Source organism: Agelaius tricolor, unplaced genomic scaffold (assembly GCF_023055355.1).
Source record: "Agelaius tricolor isolate 1412-34295 unplaced genomic scaffold, bAgeTri1.0.p SCAF_27, whole genome shotgun sequence".
Classification (NCBI taxonomy): Eukaryota; Metazoa; Chordata; class Aves; order Passeriformes; family Icteridae; genus Agelaius; species Agelaius tricolor.
This window is the reverse complement of record NW_027269287.1, coordinates 2,865,003-2,890,233: the sequence shown is the minus strand read 5'-3', so window position 1 is coordinate 2,890,233 and position 25,231 is coordinate 2,865,003.

Genomic DNA, 25,231 nt, shown 5'->3' with positions numbered 1-25,231 from the left:
CTCCTTTAAAAAAAATTTAAAAGTGATGTGACCTTTTTGTTATTGGCTGAAACTTTTGTACCATCTACACAGGTTTCCATTAGTTGAAAGTGTTTTTAGATAGCTGGACCCATGCTTTTCAGTCAATTACTGGCTTTTATTTTGCTGTTATCATAAAAGACCATTTCTTTCTCAAATTGATCAATTAAGGTCATGGAAATAAGTGGAGAAGAGTGTACAATTTCTTAACAACACTGTCAGGATTATCCTGGCACTGAAGAAGAAATTACCATAGACTGTCTTAATGAACAGAAATAGCTTTCATCCAAGTACATGCTCTTTCTCCATTTTTTTTTCCTTTTGCTTACAATTCAGAGTGAACTACACAGCAATCAAGTGTTTGAAAGCTGTTAAAATATATCTACAATATACTTAATGTAGAGCTTTATATTTTTTACTTATCTGCTCTATTTGTTTCAGCTTGTATAGGGCACATTATAAAATCAATTGAAGTAGTCATTTTCAGTTGAAAAGAAGCAGACTGTAGGTTTATTTTTTATCAGGAGATAATGTGATAGAAGAAAGAAGCAGATGGAGTAAATCAATCAAAGCCAAATTATTCCAAAGCACAGAGGAAAGTTAAAGAAATGAATATGAGAAGTAAAGGGATATTAAAGAGGCAGAAGGTATTACAAGTGGAGAAATCCTATTCCATTAACTCAGGAGGCCTAGAAACTACAAAAAGATCTTTTGAAATAACTAAACATAACAACTGGACCCACTTAGGAAATTCTGCTACTTCCCTGTGGCCTAGTTGAAAGACATGACAAAAAAATCTTCCTAATATTAGATGGCCTTGGATTGTTATCCTTTATTGATTTCTTGATTATTACCCATTATTGATTTCTCATGTAGGCAGAGGCATTTCTCAAGTTGCATTTAGGAGTTATAGGGCAATCAAAAGAGCCTTCAGGGCATTGGAATAGCTGTTTAAAATGTCAGGAGCACACGACTGTTCTCAACAGCCAGTTGCCAGGAATGATAAAAGAAACAGAGACCAACCATATCAGTACCTGGCTCCATGACTGGTATCTCAGGCAAAATTTGGAGTTTTTTGATCCTGATAGCTCAGACTTGTTGATGATGGATGAAGGTACACCTGTCTCAGAGGGCCAAAAGATCTTTGTGCAGGAGATATCAGGGAAAGAACTTGTGGAAAGAACTTTAACCGATAATTGAAGGGAAAAGGGATAAAATCAATCTCATTAGAGATAAGCCTAGAAGTGGCACATCAGTGTTTGCCCCTTGGTCTGCTCCACAATGTACTGGGTTTACAGTTAAGTTGAACAATTTAAAGGACCTTTTCCAAACTATATGAACCTCAGTTTCTGTTATTCCATAATCTTATAGTGATGCCCTTAGAATGTTTCCATTTTTTCCTTGGCCTTAACAACCTCACTTTTGTACATTGTTAAGGTTGCTTTTTGGGAGGTACAGTATGGGGGAGATATTTGAGATATCTTTGAGGATCAAGGGATAAAGTCATTTATCTTCAATGATGATAGGTAGATTTCCAAAGACTAAGACATAATGCAGAAGTAAAAGATGGAAGTGTTTTCTAAAAAATTCTGAAAACGCATCTAAAATAGACCAGATTTGTTCCTCTACAATTTAAGAGCTATGTATAAAGTAATGTCAAAATGGAGTCAGAATTTACTTCAGTCTACTTTAGCTGATGAATTAATGTAACAGAATCACAGTAGTTTTCAATTTCTATCAAAATGCCTATAAACAGAAATAGTTTGGAAATATTACTAAAGTTGCTCAAAAATAATTCATATTACTCTACAATGCTTAAAAGAAAAATGTTACTCTAGAAAATAATCCAAATATTTCTTGGATGAAAAAACCACACTTTTGGTTTGCAAATACATCTTTGAATTATTTTCTGATATATTCCAGTGCAATAGTTTTCAAGTTTTCAATAGCTCTGAAAGTTATCAATATGTTTCAATACAATTTTACATTACCTTCCAATCATGGAAAATCTTTGATGGGACAAATTCTAACAATTAACAGCTTTGGGTGTTCTTGTTTCTTTCTTCGTTGGAAAATGGAGTTATTGAAATACTGGTATTTTAAGAGAATAAACTCGGAAATACTATGTATTATACTACAATTTATGCATTTACTATTCAATAACATATATATGGAAGGCAGTTTATGTCCAAGACATAGGAGTACACAGCTCTCTGCTTCCACTATGGCCAGTAATACCACCTGGACATAAGCTAGGCAGAGTGGCACAATCACAGGACAGAACAACAAAATAATTCAAAGGTGTCTTAAATCCACTGAAGCATGCTCCTGCTCCTGTGGCTAGGGAACTATGCTTTGAATTTAAGAATAACTAAAATGGAAAATATTGCACAGCCATAAAATTTATTTAACCACATTTTTAGATAGTCCAAATTTTAAGGGGAAAATTATGGTGTAATACCTGTAATTAAGCAAACATGTTTGAAAAGCAATTTTTTCTTTAAATATCCTTGTGTACCAGAAAGAACCAAAAGCTCAGATGGAGAGTTTTACAGACAATAATAGAAAAATTACATTATTTGCAAGTGCTGTGAAGAGGTAGACAAATGATATCAGCTAACATTTAACACTGAAAGAAATGCTCTTGGTAATAATTTGAATTTCAAAGTAATTAATACATATTCTTTTTTTCAGTTTTTCAGTTTTTCAGTTGCTGTTTAAAGAAGCACAGCAAGTTTTCAGTACTCTTGGTGACAGTAATCAATGTGTACTTTAGCATTTCTGGGATGCCATAACAGGATTTTTACCTATATTTTCTACCATCTGATAAATGTCAGCAAATCCATTTAGCGACAGTTACAATTTCTTTTGAATTGAAAAATAATACTCACATGCCATGGAGTAATTCACTTGGCTTTTTACCTTTTTTTCCATTCCACAATGAAAATAATCTTGTTGGGAACATTGCATCATTTTTATATATTATTTATCATAGCTCAGATTTTCACTGGTAGAAGTTCATGGAGAAAGAGGGTGTTAGGTTCTGCAATAAGAGGTTAATCTGCATGTGCACAAAGATTCCAGAACCATGAGGCAGTGAAAGGGTGAGTGCCAGCAGAGACAGCACAGAGTGGTGTCACACACTGTACCTGTGTGGCAGTAGCTAGAGGTGTATGTGTTTTGTATGGGTATGCATGTCAGTGGGATTTTCTGGAGAACATGAGACAGAAATTTGAATGAGAAGCTGAGAAGCCTGTGCCAAGGAGGCCATATGCTCAGGCTGGATGCTGAAGATATCAGAGGGGCTGAGATTTGGCTGTTGGAGGTACCAGGGATCCAAACTAGCAGCTGGAGCAATCACAGGGTCTTGAGGTAGAGTACTGGCCATTGAGCTGGATCAGCTGGCAGAGAGACTCCTCTTGAATTTATATCTTAATTAATGGATACACTGGAAGATCAGATCCAAGGGCTACTGGTTAGACCAAATGTACAAACTCAGTTACTAGTGGGATCCATAGAGGGTGTAAGTGCACATCCATGTGAGTCCTTGCTGTGTGAAAGGACAAGCTGCTGAATAGGGATGCAACTGAAATTTGCTGCATAGCCTGTCTTGATCTGCCGCTGAAGAGACCTGTACTAAACATGTATACTAATGTAAATTTATACTACATTTAGGTTTCCACCCTCATCAGAGAAGAGAATAGCATGATGCTGTTGAAATAATCCATACTTGCATGAGTGGAATAGTTTCTTTCTTTGTGTTTATCTGTGTGACTGGCCATATACATATACTTACATGTCTTATGCATATAAGCATGTGTGCCTACTGGGCATATAGCCTCAGCAACGCCCATGGCTGGACTTAGCAACTTAGAGCTTCAACTGCCTCACCTCTGTTGGGCTGCAGGGCTGGGCAACTCCCAGAATCAGGAACTTTGTTCATTCCTGAGTAGCAATGTAAATGCAGCCACCAATACTTTATTAGCCTATGTGGAATTTTAGCAGCATTATACTTACCGGTTTGTCAACATACAAATATTTATTCTTTCTTTTATAAGAAGATGGACATGTCAATTGAAAAATATACTTTAGAGTCTGAAAATTAGGCATGTTGCTATAGTTTGTAGCTCTAAGTGTCGAGCTGTAGTGATTAACACATAAACTTGCATGTGCAAATTATAAAAAATACACTATTACTGTTAGATGAATTGTTATGGCTTGGTAGATCAGGGGATTAGGATATTGGCAGGGACAAGCTAAAAAGTTATATCTGTATCTCTTACTGTCCCATTCACCCAGCTATGAGACTGAATCTACTTCCATTTTTACTCTGTCTTTGGTATCACTTTAACCTAAAAACTTTGCACAGTGTCTTCAACAGGACTGAAACCTATAACTAATATAAAAGGAAAAGGAATCCAGAAATATAGGCAAATAATGACTTATTACTGAACAGAATACTGATATATGTTTCCTAAATAAGGAATATATATATTACTGAACATAGAACTAATTTTTCTTGTGCCTTCAAAAATTCTTCTGCAACTGGTAGACTTGTAATAACTTAGAATACTCATTTCATAAGGCCAGAAAATACATTACCATTTTCTCATTTATCCTTCTACAATGCCACAAAAATGCACCTCAGCTATTAAGGAGATGTAATGTCAGGATGAAGGGGAAAAGTACAATTTTGATAGTGGGTCAGAAAGCATGAAAGTAAGTAATGAAACATCATAAACTTGACCAATCATCCAAAACTGAGAAGTATCACTACACTAAACTTGAGAAATTAGCAGTAACATACTTTTCTCTCAACCTGTAAGCAGACTTGTCAGTTTTACATTGGCTATAACTTTGGAAGGAAAATTTGTTCTAAACCAATAACACTACAGAGGAAATAGATAAAGGAGAAATACAGATGAAAAACCAAACCAACCAACCAAACCCCAAAATAAACAGAAATTGGAGCATTTTCCCCTCTTACTTTAAATATGGATTATCTTATTCCAAGTCACTGTATAGATTCCATGGAGAATTTGTGTTTAATTTCTTATAAACATGAAACTCTTGAAAGATGCTCTTTAGTCCCGTGGTGATTGGACTCCCACTGCAATGCTTGTGCTTATTTCTACTAGCAGAATGAGCTTTACTTAATGAGAAAGAAAAAATTTGCTTCCTCACTGAAAAAGGGTGCTTGTGATTCAGTAATATTATCTTACTAAAAGGTATGGGCAAGGGAATATCATAAATCTCTTTATTCTTTAGTAGTTTTAACACCTCTTCCTTTCCAAGTAATCCAGTTTTAGAACTGCAGATATACACAGATACGAAAACATGGGTTCTTTTCATAGTCCTTAACTTTTTCTTTCCTTTTTTGGCATTGTTACATCGACCTATGAAATAAAATCCAAATCTAACAATTATAAATCATAACACCTATCCATTATAATAAATTGCTTATCAATAAAATCCATTATAATTGCTTATCAAATTCCTGACCATCTGAAGTTGTTTGGTAAAAAACCACTATTCTCTAATATTCTCAGCTGGAATATTTCAATTTTCAGGGTTTTTTTTTTCCAATTTTGGAGCTCTTTATTATTGCCCAGTAACAGACAGTTTCATTGGCAAAAAAAGTACCGAAGTGTCTGGCAGGTCAATCTATTTAGAAATCCATATCCTGTGTGAAGCTGATTCCTGCCAGCAGTACTCAGCTCTGTTATAAGGGTTGTCTCTCATGGGTATGCCACATAACAGACAAGGCTCTCTGCATGTGACTTGTAGGTTATGTAAAACTCACTGATCCAGCTAGGGAGTATTAGATCAAATGGAACTACTACTTGCTTCTTTACCAGTGTAGCCTCATAAGTGATGGTTGAAACAGTGAAATAGGAGTGGAATACACCACTGCCAGGCTTAAGGTCTGAGGAGAGAAATGGAAACAAGGAGCTTATTTTTCTGGAAAAATGCTGACAAACTACCAGTTCTGATGAACTACCAGAATGATTTCATGGAATGATACTCTTTCCACACATTTTTTTGAGAAATTCAAGTTCATTTTATGTCTGAACCATTCTTGACAGTAGCAGGCTAAGTATGACAAACAGCCCACCAAAGAAGGCTGGATCCACTAGATGCACCTAGGTGGCCCTAAACTCTGTACTTCCCTCTTCCAAAATTCAGTACCTATAAATTTAGTCTGGGGACTGCTCCTACTCAGATATTTGTAAGAATGAAACACATGAAAATCACTCCTTTTAGGAAATAATAATTGTAGAATCTCTTGTAGAATTCAAGAAGGTGGATTTTGATTTGTAAAAGCTACATGCTATTTTTCCTGAAAGGAAAACATAAAATATTCATTTTTAATGTAACTTTGCAGAACTGTGACTTCAGTAGAAAGGCAAATAGAAAATTTTTGGAAATCTCATTTTCTTACTGAGTCAAAAATTTACAATCACTTCAAGCAAGAAGGAATAGGTAATATCCCAGATGCTTTAAATTTGTGACCAATGCTTTTGAAAAGGGTGCAAATGGTAGAACTATGTTTTTATGGCATTTTAAAACTATTCACTGGCTGCTAAGAGAGAGAAAACTCAAATTCTGTCCTTTTCATTCATTTTCTGACCTTCCATTTTAAAGATACATCTAACATTTATGATTGTAAACTAAACCTCAGCACATCTCTGATGAGGCACCTACTTAAACTTCTAAGAAGACATGAAAATAGTTATGAAAAGCATCTACGGAATGTGTGAAATTTTATATTTTTTTCTACTAAAAGAATTAATACATAGTTTCACTGATGATAATTGAAACAACACTCTTAATTTAATTTGAGAAAAGTCAGGAAAGATCTCTCACACAGTTTTGATGTTTTGTGTTGTTTCTTAGCTAAAAGTGGATTTCAGTGTAGACATAGTTGTGTATATTTCCACATCTCAAAATACAATTCCAGATACCACTTGAAGACAATGAGCATCTTGAAGTTTGTCAATCAACCATTTTGAGAAGGAAATGTGACAGAGATGTTTAACCTAGATGTCCTAAACTTTTTTTTACATCAACTGTCATGCTTGAAAAGATCAATGCAGCAATGTATGTGTGTAACAGGTTTCTTGGTTTTTTTTAAAAATTTCTTTGAGTGAAGACTTTCTGGTTTAAAGATGTTGATTCACAAGTTTCAAATATTACATTTAACAATAACAATGTTAATGTATTGTTAATTGTCATTGTGCCAGAAAGATGGAAGGAAGTTGAGTCTTTCATACAATCTTTCAATATCAGGCTCTTTATAATTCATTCCATGTTCCTGTAGACATCCAAGCTTCAACTGTGTTACAGAGGTCTTCTTTTTTTTTTTTTTTTCCCCTTGGTTCAAGATCTCTTCTTCTTTTTCATGAATTACTTAAGAAAACAATGATTTCACCCAAGTTGAAATGTTCACAACCTAACTTGATAATACAGTAACTTTTGTAAATTATAGGTCTACAAAGTGTTTTGACAAATTGCAAGAGTGTATGGGTTACCAGTTTGCCAAGAAATTTGGAAATTCATTAATTTGTTTGATTCTGCATCATCTCTGTTCCCAGTAATAATTTTATTGACAGTTGTCCCTCAAATTCTGTAAAGCAATGACTTTATTTTATTTTATAATTCCCTAAACTTGGTTTATAGTTTACCATAGGAGTTAGAGGGAAAGACTGACAATATTTTTTCAAACATACCTTTCCTGACCCTGGCATTTTCAAACTAATGGATTTTTCTGGGTCATTGGATGTTCTCCAGTCACAAATTTTTGTCTTCCCTTGCTAATTAGCCTCACACCTCTTCTATTTATAGCCTCCTAAGTTCCCTTGCAAAGTGCTGATAATTTGTATTTGTTCAAATAACTTTGAATCAACTAAGACAGAAGTGTACATATAATACACAGATATTGGATACTCCTACCAATTGCAAATTGAAATGGAAAGTATAAATAATCAGGATTAAAATTGCTAATATATGATATGACCTGTTAGAATTTCCACTTAGATTTTGCATTTTCCTACTTTTTTCAATGGACAGCAATACATCAAATACAGAAAAAACAATCGCCATAAATTTGGACTAATTCAACAATTTCACTGCATTTTTAAACTCTCAGACATTGTTCATTTATTGAAGCTCCCTTCCTTGCCCAGGTATTTCTTTCCTCTATATATCCTTCCAAACATTGTGTGTGTATACAGATTTATATATGCATAAATTACTTCTACTCTGAAGAAAAAAAAAAGTATAAAATTTTGCAAAACAAATTGAGGGAAGACAGTGATATTTTCATGTGGGGTTTTTTGATATCTTTTTTCTTTTAAGAGAAGTGAACCTAAACTAAGCTGAGCTAAGCTCAGCTCAGCTCAGATTTCTTACTCTCTGTTCCTTCATAAGTTCTTTTTTGTTTTTTCTCAACATCTTATATACACTTTCTGATTAACCACTTGCTTTTAATGGCTTAAAGCTATGTTCCAATTGGTCAACCATTCCTTGGAATATTTATGGATTATTATCCATAATCTTTGGAATTGTTATGAAAAATGTGAGTACATATAAAGGTGCAGAAAAACAGACACACATAACAGAGAAAAACACCTAAAGTACTGCATTGCAAGTAAATACTATTGATATCCATCATGGAAAAAGCATAAAATCTAAAGTGTTTGAAATAGTATATTTTTTTAAACACCTATGTGAACAATAGCAGAAAGCACACTAAAATATTAAAAAAATATTTTCATTTCACAGTGAATGTTCATAAGAACATTCACTGAGAAATTAAAATATCTGAAAGCCAGTAATCCACTTAATAAAGAAAGTCACAACGTTTTGAATGTTATATGAATGAAAAACGTGCATTTATATGATTAATGTCTTCAGAGGATAGAGAAAGTTCTAGCAGTGAGCAATTTGCTAACAGTGACAAATCTCTGAATGTGATTGACCTTCAGGAAACAGAGGCTCTCCTCTTTGGAGGTCAGTGTAGTTGAAATACATTTTAATAAGAACCTGAAAGTTAATCTTGTTTCCTTTATGTAAGCCAAATGAAACACTACATTTGATCAGATCCTTATGCCTAAGTAAACAATGTCAATAAAACTGCAACTGAATGTTAGAATTTCTTTATTGATAATATTCATTTATTAATGTATTTGATTGTACCAGTCTATAAACAAGGTACTGAAATGCATAAAATCCATATCTATTAATCTCCAATATGTAATAACCAGAATAGACAGAACAGCATAAAAATGCTAGTCTACAGACTATAAAATCCAGCATCCAAAAAAGTCAAATAAACAAATGCACAAATGCAAATTATAATTGCTCTCATCCCTTTATGCCTGCATTCTAGTTTGCTTTCAGAGTTTGAACACCAAGAGCATTTCTTTGAAAGCAGGTGACATTATACTCATTATGGAGTCATAGAAAGGTTTGGATTGGAGAACCTTGAAGATCATCTAGTTCCAAAATCTCTGTCATGGGGAGGGAAACCTTCCACTAGACCAGGCTGTTCAGATCTTCATCCAAGCCTGGCCTTGAACACTTCCGGGGATGGGGTATTCACAACCTGTACCAGAGCCTCACCACCATCTCAATAAAGAATTTCTTCCTAATATCTTATCTAAACCAACTCTCTGTCAGTTTGAAGCCATTCTGCTTTGTTCTGTCACTACATGCTCCTATATAAAATCTCTCTTCATCTTTTCTTTTTACCTCCCTGGTACAGGAAGGCTACAATTATGTTACCCCTAATCCCTATCTTCTTCAGGCTAAACAATCCAAATTCTCTCAACCTTTCCCCATAGCAGAGGTGCTCCATCCCTCTGATCACCTTGGTGCCTCCTCTGGACTCTCTCCAGCAGCTCCATGTCCCAGCTTCCTGTGCTGGGACCCCAGGGCTGGAGGCAGCTCTGCAGGTGGGGTCTCAGCAGAGTGGGGCAGAGGGGCAGAATCCCCTCCCTGCCCTGCTGCCCAGGGGCTCTGGGTGCAGCCCAGGACACACTTGGCTCTCTGGGCTGGGAGTGCCCATGGCTGGCTGTTACGGTTTGACGCTCATGCAATGCTAGTGCTTCCATGAAAGTATATGTTCTCTTGTGTCTGCTGTGAGATGTGAACAGGAATAGAGGAAAGCAGGCTCTAATTTAAGAATAAAGAAAAATTTTATTAACTTACAATTAAATATAAAGAGAAACACACACAGAACTTGGAATGAAAACCTTCTAAAACCATTCCTCCTCCCCCCACTAAATTTCTAATACATCTACCTTTCAGATCATCAACTCTCAGTCCATCACCACTCCTTAGATAATCAAATCTCAGTTCATCAAGGGGAGAGGAGTCTCTTTTGTACCATAGGCTTTTTCTGGAAACACAGTTGAAACCTCTTGTATTTCCATGTCACATGGCACCGCCCAGAGATCATCTGCCATTGTGACATCTTCCTTCCATGGCCAGTGCTCTCACCACTGCCCATGGACCAGAACTGCTTCTAGGGTTCCCCTTTTAAAGATGCTTTGCCCAGTTCCAAAAAAAGCACAGTCTCTCACTTTTGGGACACCTGTTCCCCCCAGATTCACCCCCTGGGACTGAGGGGTCTTGAGAACAGAGGTCTTCTTCTTCTTCTTTCCTGAAGATCAAGGCAACCACCACCACCCTCCCCACCTGTCATCTCTGTTCACGCACTCCTTCACATAACATCGCTGCACTCTCTTGGCTCCAAGCCATTGCCTCCCCCTAAAAGCAGTCTCTGTGTCACAAGAAAAGTGGTTCTGTCTATGGCTATACAAGAAAAGTCCAGCCAAAGGCCACTCCATCATCTCTCTCACTTAAGATTCTTCTCAACTTCTCTAGTGGCCCATTTCTTCTTATCTCATCTCTATCTCTCTTCTCATTCAACTCCAGGAGGATCAGCATTTGTAAGGTTTCCATCATCCAAGAAAAGGGTTAAAAATCTCAGGTTCTGCCTGTCCAGAATTCCCACAGCTGCCCTGCTGGGCACCTTCTCACCCCCCCTTCTCCTTCTCGGCCGGCCATGCTATCAAATTTCAAGGTGGCACAAGCACAGACACCAGCTCTCTCTCTCTCTCCTGGGGTGGGGGGCTGGCTGCCCAATGCCTCTCAGTGTTCCTCCACCCTTCCATCCTGCAGAGGCCTTCACCTCCCCTCTCTGTCCAAGGCCCCGGCCTACCTCACCCGGCTGCATGGCTTCCCCTCCCCTGCCCAGCCCGCAGCCAGGCAGGGGAGGTCTGAACCTTTCACTGACCAGAACCAAGAGAGCTTCTGGGAGTTCTCTGCTTTTAACCCCCTGTGTTCTCAGAGGCATATCCATGTCCTCAGTGGCCACATCAGGTGCCAATATTCAAATCTGAGTACCTATTAGTTTGACCACAGCATCCCAAAAAACTCACTTCCTTTTCAAACCAGGACACAGGCTCATGTCCAGCTCTCACCCACAGCATCCCCAAGTCCTTCTGGGCAGGGCTTCTCTTGATCTGTTCATGCCCAGCCTGCGCTGGCACCAGGGATAGCCCTGACCCAGGTGTAGCACCAGAGCCTGTCCTTGTTAAACCTCATTGGATTCCTGAGGGCCACTGCTCAAGCTTGTCCCAGATCCATCTCTATCGAATGCAGGGTGACCCCAATGTCTGGGAATGATTGGCATCTGACTCCATGATTCAGAAGGCTGAACAATTGCTTTATTAAAACTATACAATATTACATTAATATTATATTATAACTATACTAAAGAGATACTCTACTAAAAGAATACTGAAGAATACTACAGAATACTAAAGAAAAACCTATGACTGTCTGAGACTGCCAGGACACAGCTTTGACCCAATAGGCCAATTAATAAAAACAACCACCACCAGAACCCAGTTAAGAACTCCCTTCAGGTAAACAATCTTCCTAACACATTCCACATGTGCAAAACAACAGGAGCAGAGAATAGAGAGAAGAATTGTTTTCTCTTTCTCTTTTGCTGTGATTCCCAGGAAATATCCTTGGGAAGTTGTGCCTACCTGCTTGCTCTCTATGAAAAGAGCTGTGGCTACACATCTCTACAATATTGAGTGATTTACAGTGAATTATGGAACACTCGGAAAAGTGTTTAGAAAGAAAAGAACCAGACAACTGGAGTATTTATTTTTACTGTCTTCCCTGTATTGGAGGGCACATCATCCCTGGATAGCACGTGGGGATGGCACCTCCTGCAGCAGTGTGTGGGAATGGCATCATGGACAGTGGGCAACTTTCTTCAGGGAATCCAGAAAGATGTGCTCACCTTCCAAGAAATCATTGTCCTGAGAAGAGAGTGGTGGAGGGGATGAGTATAAGAGAGTTACACTGAAACAGGGGCACTGTTGAGGATGATGCTTATGACTAAGGGAAGTGTCCCAAACTGTCTCTCATGCAGGTGGCAGTGGGCTGACACTCATCTGTGGTACCCTTTGAGGTGCATGGGGGCCCTTCTGGAGACCATAATCTTATACTCTGAGTGGGAGTCTACAGACAAAGTCTCTAAGAGCATCTCTGCCTGGACAAGGGCACAAGAGGGAAGCAGGGGCTGATAGGAGAGGACAGGGACATCACAAAGTCAGAGTCAGGCAGGACTGCTTTTCCCTCCCACCCAGGGATTGGGTGAGAGAGGGACAACCCCAGCCAGCTAAGGATGTTATCCATGAATGAGAGACAAATCTGTGAGGAGCTATCTGTCTTTGTTTCTGTTATCACTCCTTTGCCTGTCCGCTGTGGAGACTAGTGGGCCAACAGGGAAAAAGACCACAACATTTCCCTGGAGGGGAAAATCCCTTAAAACCCCTTTGTTAGGGTGAGGAAAAAGACATGCAGATTTAATGTATCCCATTGGCCCTTCTCTGTGGTGCTGTCATCCCATTGGCACTAGTGTTCTGTCCTGCTCCTCAAGATCCCTATATAAACCCCTGCTTTCCCTGCCTGAGTGTCCTTTTGTTCCTAGACTCTTTTGAGGAAGAAGCTCAATAAAGGCTCTCCTTGGAACCCCACATACAGATCCCATCTCTCCTTCTGTGCCACCCGGACCACAGAAGAGCTGAAATCACTTGATGTGAGCACAGACCTGCCTGTGCCACCAAGGTGTCTTTTTCAAGACACTTCTTTGGGAAGGTGACAGCACTCTGGACAATCACCTGCCACAACAGTCCACAGCTTCTGCCAGCTTGCCCATCCCAGCAGCTCAGTAATGATTTCAGGAAACACCCCACCCTATGTATGTTAGTCTCAAGTCACACTTTATCCAGCCCTGTTCCCATCAGCTGTTTCTGAATGTATTCCAGCCTCCATGTCCCACAACCTCACTATCTGGGCTTTGTGTTTCAGCATCTGTAGCATTGAACAGAATGCAATGAAGCTGGCTGTGTTGGCTCTGCTTCCCCACAGACTGTGCTGCGGGCATATCCTGCCTGCAAGACATCTGACTAGGTGATACCAATGCCATTGGAGGGATCAGATGAAGACAACAGAGCAACCCGTTTTCTTTTTGTTGCCATTGTGTAGGACAGCAGAGCCCTCCCCAAACTTCTAGTGCAAATGGGTTTTAACCTACCAACCTCTCCCGTCTTACTCCATCAGAGCATTGCCCTGGTTCAGAGAGTTTAGATGAATTCCAGCACAAGATGAGAAGGCAAACACACAGCTGATCTTTATACACAGGTGACCTAAAACAGCTCCCAGGAACATCTGTTCTGAGAAGCAAAACACAAGCACATGTGTCTCTCATACATCCCTTCCCATTAGCAGTCCATAAGTCTTACACTGTGTGCAGGAGATGCCATCCATAGAGGCATAGAACTCCTGTTCTTCAGTCAGCAGAATCTTCTGCTTCTTGTTTGAGAGCTCATTGCACAGCTGTTCAACCTCCCTCCTCTGCTGAGCCATGCTTAGATGATCCTGCCCCATCCCCAGGAGAAACAGAAGCTGTTGGCAATGGTTCAGGCCCTTGACACACTGGCCGCAGGCTGAGAATGGAAGGTGAGAGGTCATTTGCTTGGTGCAGAAGCTCTTGATGCTGCCTCAGCTCCTCCATCTCTCTCTGGATGGCCCTGAGCCTCTCCTGGTGATTGGACTCTATCCAGCATGCCTCCTTGCAAGACTTGCTCCCCTTCCTCATACTTCTGGCATGAGCACTGCAAGACAGAGCAGCTGGGGAGAAAAGGAACAGAGACCATCACTCCCTGGGGGCAAGACCCCTTTGCACATATCCTTGTTCTCAGCTCAGTATAAGGATTCATGACTTGGTGAGAAGTGGGAAACCCCAGCCTAGCTCCCAGCCCCTCTACAGCTGTGAATTGCAGCACAGATACTATGCTTAGTTCAGTCATGCTTTTAAGTTCCTTCTACCTCTGCTGGATGTGTGGTTTGGCCCTCTTTCACTTCTCTTTCTTCAGGTGAAGCTCCTGTCAGGATTCATCCAGCTGCTCTTGTCCCTCTCCAGCTGCTACTCCTTGGCTCTTAGCTTCTGGCCATGTAATTTCAGGTCTCTCTGCTCCTAGGATGGGCATAGGGAAAACCAAAGCATTACCTGCCCTGTTCTTGATGCTGTCTCATGCCTTCCTAAATGGATGAGGGAGATATGTCCTTGCTGAACTTCTCCTGCAGGACAATTTGGGGAGCAGAACAACATCACCATGTACTTGAGCAGTGTCCTCTATTCATCCATCCTTGGGGGCCAGGGCTGGCAGACCTGTGACTGTACAGACACACCCACACTTCTTCCCCCAGAAAAGATGGAGCCCCTCACCATGTTGGACAAGGCTCAGCAGTTTGTCAGCAATGGAAAAACTAAATCTGAATGGTTATTTTTCACCTCAGTAGCCCTTAAAAAAGGACTTCTGCTTCACTGTCCTACCACATATTCCCTCCAGACAGCCCCAGGCAGAAACAGAACTGAATATGGACACATCCAATGGCATAGGAAGTTTTCCTCTCAGCTGACTTAAAATGGAGACAGCTGCTTCTGCTCTCTCTGCCCAAACTCCTCACAGGCACAGGATAGAGACAAAGGTGACTGATGATTGTGTTGATGTCCAGACATGCTGGTGGAGGCTGTTTCTGGTTCTCACCACCCTGAGTAATATCTCTGGCTTTACACCTGGAGGGAGCTCTGAATGTCTGCCCTGTGGGCAGGACCAATCCTTGGAGCCTTCCAGGTGGTGCTGGAGGCTACAGGAAGGGACTCTGCTGTGATACCTTGGCCAGTCTCATCATGGTGAAGTCCATTTTCTGGGATTGCTCCATCTTGTGCTCCAGACACTCCTCCATCAGGCGCTCTCAGTTATGGAATTCGGCTCATTCAGCTGCCAGCTTCCTGCACTCCTCTAAGCGCTTCTGCAGCATTGACTCCTTCTCCTCCAGCAAAATTGTGACCCTAAGATATTGAGTGACCAAGGGAAGCAAGGCTTTGCCAGCCTTGGCTGGACTGACTTTCTCCAAAGAACCCATTAGCAGAGGTGAGGGTCTACACTGTGATTGTGCTTGTCTAATGTTCCAGAGGCAGTACCTGTCTCATTGGAATGAATTCCACTTTGATGGAACATAAGCTTGAGCTGCTTGTCCTACTCTAGGACTCGGGATGCTGCTTTGCAAGGACCATGTCCTGGCTCTTGACCAGAGCTGAGCTGCCAGCTGCTTCTTGTCCTGCCACAGCCACTCCCCCTGCTGCCACATCTGTTGCCACTATTTATCCCTTCTTATTTTTCAGGAAGGCACATTCTCTCAGCCTTTCTTTTCTGAATGCTTACATAGTGCCTTATTATTTTTAATATCCCTTACAAGTGCCATTATATCTGTGCCTTAAAATCTTAAACAATATATTTACAGGAAAGACTTTTATTAAAATTCTTTATAGAATTCTTCAAAATCTTTAAGCAGACTAGGTGTAACTCAAGGATGAAAATTCATTTGCAGCACAAATCCCTCTCAACACAAATGCCTGTCAATCTCTTTTGTAGCTTATTCAACTATGCCTTGACTGTATCAGGTATTTCAAGGTTAACACACATTCTTTGGCAAAGTGGCCAGCACAACATGCCTTGCAAAGATATAAGGCTATATAAACTTATAGCAGAAATATTTTATTAGATTTTCTCACTTAAAAATTTTGATAATATTCAAGCAGGAAACATTAATATTATGTTCTCTGTTTCTGTAAATTCTGTTGAAACACAGTAAAGACTTTGAAAGTCTGTATGAAACAATGGACACAATAGGTCATCTTTGTTAAATATCGAGGCCTGGTTAATAATACTTTCCTCTTGTTTATAATTGCTACCATTAAAAATGGTACCTACTTTTGTTTGTTTATTTGTTTGAATTTAATTTTTTTGTATTAGATTACTTCTGGTTTTAAATTGCCAGTGTTTGACAAGAGCTAAGTTCAAACTTAGTGTTTTATAGCTGCAATTTATTAAGTGTTGTGGCTTTAAAGATACAGTGTTGAAAGATTAGTTGTGAATTATAGTATAGCCTGCACATTAAAACCATGGTTTGTGCAGAAAATTTACAGAATATCTGGAAGTTGCAATATTAATATCTTTGTGCTTTGGAGATTGCATTAATTATAGTCATTCTAACAGTGCAAAAATTAGACTGTGTTACGGTAATCGCTAAGGTCAGTTTATACAAGTATAAGTTTATAAGTAATTTTTCACCTGCTTCAAAACTCCACGAATATATCAACTCAAACCTGTGTTTTCTGCTCAAAGTTATGTTGTTTTGAAAGGAAAGGAATAGAGGTGTGGGCTTGACAGAATGAAGTTCTGCTGCTGCAGTCAGGGATGTTCTGGCATAGGATTTCATCACAAAGCAATATACAGCCATGAATGCTAATTGGCCTTTTGTCATAGCTGAAAAATCAATCCTCTCTGCTTACACAAAAAAGCTCTTGTGAGAACATGAATTTTACTGGAATGCTGCCAAACATGGACAATTTGTATGCTGTAAGATGTTTCCAAAACTGAGAAAAATTTGGGGTTTACAAGCAGGGAGGAAACTCTGCCCTGTAGTGGTAGTTCAAGTCAGTACCTCAGCCTTCTTGGAATGTCCTCATCAAGAAAAGCAGAAAAAACCTGAAAGGAAGGATAAGAAACCTGGGGTTTTATTCTTACTAGTAAACCAAAATATTAGTTGATGCCTGATAGATTGAAAGACAACAACAAACAAAATTGTTTTTTGCAGTAAAATTATTTACTTGTAAGTTTTTTAAACATTATATTCTGAGCTGAGTGAACATTTTAAACACATTTCATGCATTTTTAGTCAAAGTATTTAATTAATTTCTTTTCAAATTCATAGAGTTCAACAATGCCTACAGAAATGTATCAAGAAAGAAATATTTAATAGCATTTCTGGCAAAAGATTGGAACAGATCTGCACAAAAATTTGCATTTGTTAATATTTTAACTGGATACGTAATTGTGAGGATAAATATGTATCAGTCAGCAAAAATAAAAGTATTTCTTATATGTCCAACTAAAACTTTTCACAATATCAAAACTGGACATTGACAAGTAGATTTTTTCAGAGGAAAAGGATGTATTTTTTATTAGTTGTTTTTAATTGGAATAGTAGCATCTTCCAGTTAAGATCTGAACCATCTAATTCACAGCACTGTACATTGCACTTTGGAGTGAATCTGCATCCTGTAGAAGATTAAGGCCAATGGAATTGATTGTATTGAAAATGCAACTACAGAATTCTCTATTGGTTTAGAATTAATAGTACATTTTACACAACAATGCCTCTTCTGTTTCTTTACCACAATTTCAATATCTATGGCCTCAGGACATTCTGAAAATATTTGCACATATAATTAGTTATTCATAGCAATCAAAAATTTAATGCTTTCTTTAAATGTTCAAGCAGATTTCCACACTTCATAATTCCTCACAATCATAGTTTTCAATTTACATTTTTAGTATATTAATCTCCTGCTGTCCCATCAAATACAAACTCTTCATCTTGTGGTGGGCTGAATCCTTTTGCTCATGAGAAAAGCTTCACAGACATATATTTGAGTAGTATGATAACCAGCTAGAAGAAAAGTTAAATTAATTACTCAGGAAGATATAAAGCTAACAGCAAAAGGTGAATAAAAGAGAGTTAACTTAGTATAAGATCAAGGTGTCAAGAACAAAATAAATCAGGCCAAAAAGATGCTTGAAGAAAATAAAATTGTAGTGGTCTTTATGCCTGCACTAAGAGTGTAGGTGATAAACAGGAAGAATTAGAACTGCATGTTTGTGAACATTAATTTGTCTTAATGGATAGTACTGAAACTTTTTCACATTCACATTATTGCACTGTTAAAATCAATATGGATTAAATGAGCAAAAGAGAAGAAGGGCGGTTTTTCTATCTGACATGTTGTAGTAATTTATTCTGAGGCATTGAAAAATCTGAAGTAAACAATGCTGGATAACTATGCCTTCATTTTATAATACATGACAAGTACCAGATAAGATAACTATAAAATGATACTGCTATTCCTAAAATTTATCTTCAATTTTCTAATAGACCATTGTTTCTGGCATATGGGGATGTGACATTAGATATTGTGACAGTAAAAGGCGTCACAGGAATAAAATCCATCATGGTTAGATGTGCTATGTTTGAAATCCCAGTTTATTATGTACTAATAAACATAACTGATACTTAAAAAGTATGGCCAGACTTAGAAACAACTTTGCACAGAAGCAGGTAGTACAATAATGGCCTCAAATAATGAATAAAAATGTTAATGGATTCCATGAGTGAAAAAATAATTGAATAATATTTTTAAAAGTTCTTTAAACTGAAATAAAAGCATCCACAAAAAAGCAAAAGCAAATACCTACAACATAGCAAGAAAAGGGAAAACTGATAGTGATAATAAAATGTGAACTGTAGAAATTCATAAGTAAAACAATGAATGAATAATGAATACACACACCCACACCCACATACCCCCCAGTTGCTCACAAAGTTAAGAGGAATAAATTCCAATATGATCAGTATGCTTAGTCACATGTCAGCCTGAACACAGAAACTATAGATCTGCAGGTTTTGAACTCAGTGATCCTTGTAGGTCCTTTCCAGCTCAGAACAGTCTATGATTCTATGATTTGTTAGCTAATAGGCCTTGCCATCAGTAGTGGAGGGCAAAGACAGGCAAATACCTACTTCCAGGTTCATAAGATGGTTTAATTTGCTTTCACACCTCAGTCCTTACTATCAAAATTTTTTCTTGAGTTTTAGCTTCTTTACTCACTATTTTTTACTACTAACACCCAGGTAAAACAAAGTGATAATTTAATAGTATTACACGGCTTCTGAACTCAATATTGCAAATCAACATACTTCTTGCCATATGAACTTGCACATTCAAATGCAAGAGCCTCTGGTTTTCATTGAGATATTGACATGCCCTTAAGATTCTTTAGTGTCTGCACAACACTGAGCTGTCATACAAGAACATCCTAGCATTGCCAGCCACAATGCTGGCAGCAGAGAGGGCAAAAGAGTTCAGCTAGTATGTCTGTATTTCAGGAACAGCTAGATGCAGTACATATGTGGTAATGACAACACTCTAATTCTGCTGCTACCTCTCAAGCACATTAAGTGACATTTATTAGCATGTAGTATTTTTAAACTCGCACACTCATTTATACCAGTTTTATGTAAATTTTGGAAGACTCTGGAAATTCTTAGTACTAGGAAAAAGCTAATGTTATGTGAATATTTAGAAAAAGTAAATTAAATTGAGAATAGATACGGTTAATTATAGTCCTGTCAGTCTGCTATCGATCCTGAAGAAAATAATGGAGCAGGGTTTGATTAAGAAAGAATTAAGAGGAGTTAATATAACTAATGTCAATTAAAATGCACTTACAAAACCTAAGCCTAATCACTCCAACTTGGCATCTTCTTTGAATACAATTGCAAATTTGGGGGATGCATTCAATCTCTGACTTTGAATAAGTCCATTTTGATGCAGTGAGTTCAACAGTACAAAACCCTTTTGGTGATAGATTGTATGGAATAAAGTCTGGTTAGCAGTGTATCTTGAAGGACTTGATAGAATTCTCGGTCCACCACTAATAAAATAGTACTAATAAAATTTCTACTGTAAACTATTTACATAATAAATATTGATTCCTTAAATTATAAATAGTGATGATTACTAATGTAAACAGAGTCACTTCTAAACTGAGTATTGCAGTATAATAGATATAAAGTAAATTACTCATACAGAAAAATGCAGCACATGGTAACAATATGAAGGATCACAGAATGGTTCACATTGGAAGGGATCTTAAAAACCACATGCCTCAAAGCCAAATCAAACATTTCCTTGAACACTTCCAGGGATGGGACATCCACAACTTCTCTGGGTATCCTATTTCAGTGTCTCAACTACATTTCTAGTAAAGTATTTTTTCCTAATATTTAATGTAAACCTTCTTTCTTCCAGATCAAAGCCATTAGCCCTTGCTTGTCCTGTCACTACATGCTTTTGTAAAAACTTACTCTGGAGCACTCTTGTAGGTCCCATTAGTTACTGGCAGGCTCCTGTAAAGTCTCCCTGGAGCCTTTTTTCCAGGATGAACAACCATGATGCTCTCAGCCTGTCTTCATATCAGAAGTGCTCCAGCCCTTGGATAGTTTGTGGCCCTCCTTTCAACCCATTCAAGCAAGTCCATGTCCTTCTTGTGCGGAAAACCCCAGAACTAGATGCAGCACCATAGGTGAGACCTCACAAGGGCAGAATAGAGGAGCAGAATCCTCTCCCTCCACCTGTGCCCATGCAGCCCAGGATGTGGTCATCATTCATGCCTTCAAGCACACATTGCTTGCTATTGTCCCACCTCTCAATAACAAATGCTCCCAAGACTTTCTCCTCAGTCCTGCTGTCATGATTCTGACAAAAAAAAAAAAGAGAGAGACATAGTTATAGAAGTAAAATATAGAGTAAATATGTGTATTATTGTGGCCAAAACTTTGACTGGGAGTAAATGAGTGAATGAATGAATGAATGAATGAATGAATGAATGAAACTTTTTCAAAGGGGAAGTATTCTAAATGAAGCAGAATTTTTATTACCTCTGTGTATATATATCTATATCTATATTTATCTAAATATAGCTGTACTGAGTCCAGTTACAATATTTGCACTCCATTTTTTTTCTCCAAATAATATTAAAAATCTCAAGATCACAGAAAAGTGAAAGATGTTATTCAATAGTGGAAATTCTGGTAGTTGTCCTACACTCTTTGTTTCTGGTATTCCTTTCACATATTTAAAAACAATTGTCTATATGGACAGAGAATGTAGATTTGTATATTTCCTCTACTTGTTCCCTCCAAACCCTACCTACCCGCTAATATATAATACTCATGACAAGCAGCTTTTCCTTTTCCCCTTTTGTCATAGACATGACAGACTTGAAAGGAGCTCATTCAGTTTAGCTTATCAAGGAAAATGTTGGGAGTGACACAATCACAGACTATAGGAACATCCTGAGGTACAGTAATCTGATTAATCTAATTAGTTCTTCAATCTACGGGGTAAGAAGCAATAAGTGGTTGTCAGCCTGGTTCCTTTTAAAATTGCACGCTGTGAACATATATTTAGAACCAAGTTCCTCCAAATGGTTTGTATTTTTTGGATTCCTGATGCAGACAGTTTCTTGTTAGTATAAACTTTAATTTTATTCAAACACCAATACATGGAAATAAAGAGTTTCAAAGCTTTTCCCATAGCCCTCTTACTCTTGTCTCTGAAGTCACTGAAGAACACGTGATGAAAGAGGTGTGACTCACATTATTTGCTCTCATACCAGGGACTATTCCAAATGTCAAAACAAAATTGAACATTTTTGCCTAATATTTTTTTTCAAGAAATGCATACTTGGAATACAGTCACAGTCAGAAAAATTTATTCCCAAATGGTATTTTAAATTTCTTGCTGTAAAAAGAATGTTACTTTCATGGTTTGGGGTAGAGTGGCTGGAAAGCTGCCTGGCAGCAAAGCCACGGACCATGAGTCAATGTGTGCTCAGGTGGCCAAGAAAACCAGTGGAATCTTCACCTGTATCACTGATAGTGTGGCCAGCAAGATAAGGGAAGTGATTCTTCCTCTGTATTGGGCGCTGATGAGGTCACACCTGCAATCCTCTGTTTTGGGTACCTTGCTACAACAAAGACTTTGGTGTCCTGGAGCATGTCAAGGTCATCTCTTTAAGAACCTTCTCCACCATAGGTTTCCATGAGCAATATATCAGGGAGAATTCAATTTATTTATTTATTTCATACAGTGACAATACACAGGTCAAGCTGTGTGCTTCTGGAGAGGAAATCTGAACAAAGAAGTCACTGGACAATTATATCCTTACCACCAAAATTTCCTACATGTCACGGGACAGTTCAATCCAATAATATTAATAGGGTCTGGGGTCTTCTTGTTTTCCATTGTCTCTTAAATACAACTGTAAAACTATGGAAAAATGCTCTTTTCCATCAGAAATTATTCTGTAACTTGAACCAGGTAAATAAACAGAATTCGTCTGAGTTTATGCTTGAGGACAGTTGATTCAGAAATTACCTCTTCAATCATCATTCTCCATTTTCCCATCTTTCTGAACTGTTCATTTACTACCTGCAACCAAATAGCCTTCTCCTGTCCAAAATCTTCCCCCTGGGACTTTTACATATAGAAGAAATTTCATCTCTTCAAGTGAGATTTGCACAGAAAAATATTTCACTTCCCCCATGTGCGGATTGTCTTCAGTGCAGCAATTAAAAACCTAAAGATCACCTAAAAAGTGGTACTCTCCCAAAAATTCCAGGGCACTTGAAGGCTTTGGCCAACTAAAAAGATCAGAAATGGATTTTGTCTTTATTTGACCAGTATCAGGATGACAGTCTAGTGTGGCTTCCATTCTATAAATGAAAATGCCATCAGTAAAGGTTGTCTTTAGAACCATTTCTGTGATATTGTTGATTAAATGTGCATATGTTAGAGAATTCTTTTAATGTGACATACAAATAATTGACCAATTTGGTGAGAAAGTATCACAGTGCACAGATCACTAGAGAGTAAAGATTAGATAATTTCTTTCCACAGTAGAAAGAAATTGGAAATTAGCCCTAGGTTAGGCTAACCCTAAATTTTGGAGGAAGAAATTTGAAATTCTTAAGGAAATTGTCCTCGTACAACTTGCAAAGCATGTCCCAGTGACAGAAATAAATACTTTTTTCTTTGTGTATATGAAGGACCAATGGAAATGAAGGATTAAAACTCCACTTTGATCTAATTATCTGTAGGGGGCATTTCAGACTTGGGTGTTTGACTAGGGCTTGTGAAGTTCACAGCCCTGAATCTGCAGTTTAATTCATTGAATCTTTATATATCAGATACCTTATGAACATCATGATAATATCAGTTTTTTCTCTGTAACCCCAAGTAAATGAGATTGTTAGTCTGAGATAAACTGTGGCATATATGCATATATGCAACACAGTGAAGTTCAAAGCCAGGGTAAGAAGTAGCTCCAAATGCACAAATAACAATGCAAAACTAGAAAATATATCATTGGCTTGATCCTTAGAATGCAGTTGCCCTCAGCAGCACTCTTCATAATTCAGTAAGGCTTTTAAATGTAGTGCTGAACTCCACTTGGTACTTGTGCCATTTCCAGTTCTTTTACAAGCATTTTGCATGTTTATTGTTCTAGTACTTCTTTGTATTATTGGGTATCTGCTTAGTGGAAAATATTCAAGATAGCTAGGTTTGTTTGGTTTATGTATCAAATTACTTTTGCTATTTTACTGAATTTCAAGATGTAAACAAGTGTTTAATTATGGAACACATGATTGTCATGAACACGGAAAATTATTGTTTATCTCAATTTATCCTAAAGTTAAAAAAGAATTGTAGTGAAAATTTTCTATTTATCAAACATGTAATTAAATCTTTACAGATTGTTGTATGTACATATCTATAATATGTTCATAACAAATATCAAAGCAAACATGCAGTTAGTGAATGTTCACACCACAATAATTTTATTTGCTTTGTTCAATATACACTTAAAATGAATGCATTTGTAATTGTCTATTCTTCAAACACATTAATGTCTGCCTCTATGATCCTTCTCCTATGCAACTTTCAGAATGATGCTTCACTGATGCGCTGAGAAATCGGCCAGTTTACTATAATTTACTTAAACAGGGACAAAAATACCACATGTATCTTGCTACATCTGCTTTAGGCTATATTTGATTAATCTTGTAAAAACAAGACTTTTCAGACTGACCTGGAGATTCTGAATGGCCTAAAGGTTCTGAATTCATTCTGCCTTGTAGGGTGTTCAGATATGGATTCAACATGCACACTAAGTTTGTCAAACACACTTTAAAAATTATTTTTGGGGGGAGATTCCTATCTATGTCCCCCTATATTGACACATCACAGACTTCAGCCTATTACTAATCCACATTCATAGATAACATAAAAGATAATGCGCTTTTGCAGAAGGTGTAATAACGCTGGTAACCGTGCTGACCTGGTGAATCTATATGTAAACGTGCTATTATCTGTTTCTTTCTTCACACATGTTATGCTGTGCACAGAGTTTTCTTGCTTAGCAAAGGAAAACTGAAGTTTCAAATCACCTGCATATTGCTGTCTGCTCCTAAGTTCAGAGTTTACACATGCACATTAATGTGCAGCTGTAGATTCTCAATTTATACTTATACATATGGATGAATATGCATAAATATACATGTAAAGGTTTAATACGACTCCTGGCAAGCCAACTTTTCCTTAGGTTAGAGTGAATTATAATTCAGTTAAAAGGTAGTATTAGAGTATTTTTTTGATAAGATATAGCAGAGTATTCCAATAAAATCTTAAATGTTCTGTTTTCAAGAAACTCTGGAATACATTATAAAATACATAATAAAGAAAGAGAATGAAGCTTTATCCATAAGTTACATTTCAGATACATTTATTAAACAGTAAATTAAGGCAGAGCAGATGGATTTTGAAATTATCAATGAGACTCTTCCTATCTTATATATTCTGGTCTATAAGTATGAGCAACTGTGCTTACTTCTGGCAATGCTTGAAGTGAGTCTAATATTGTTTGCCTGGCTT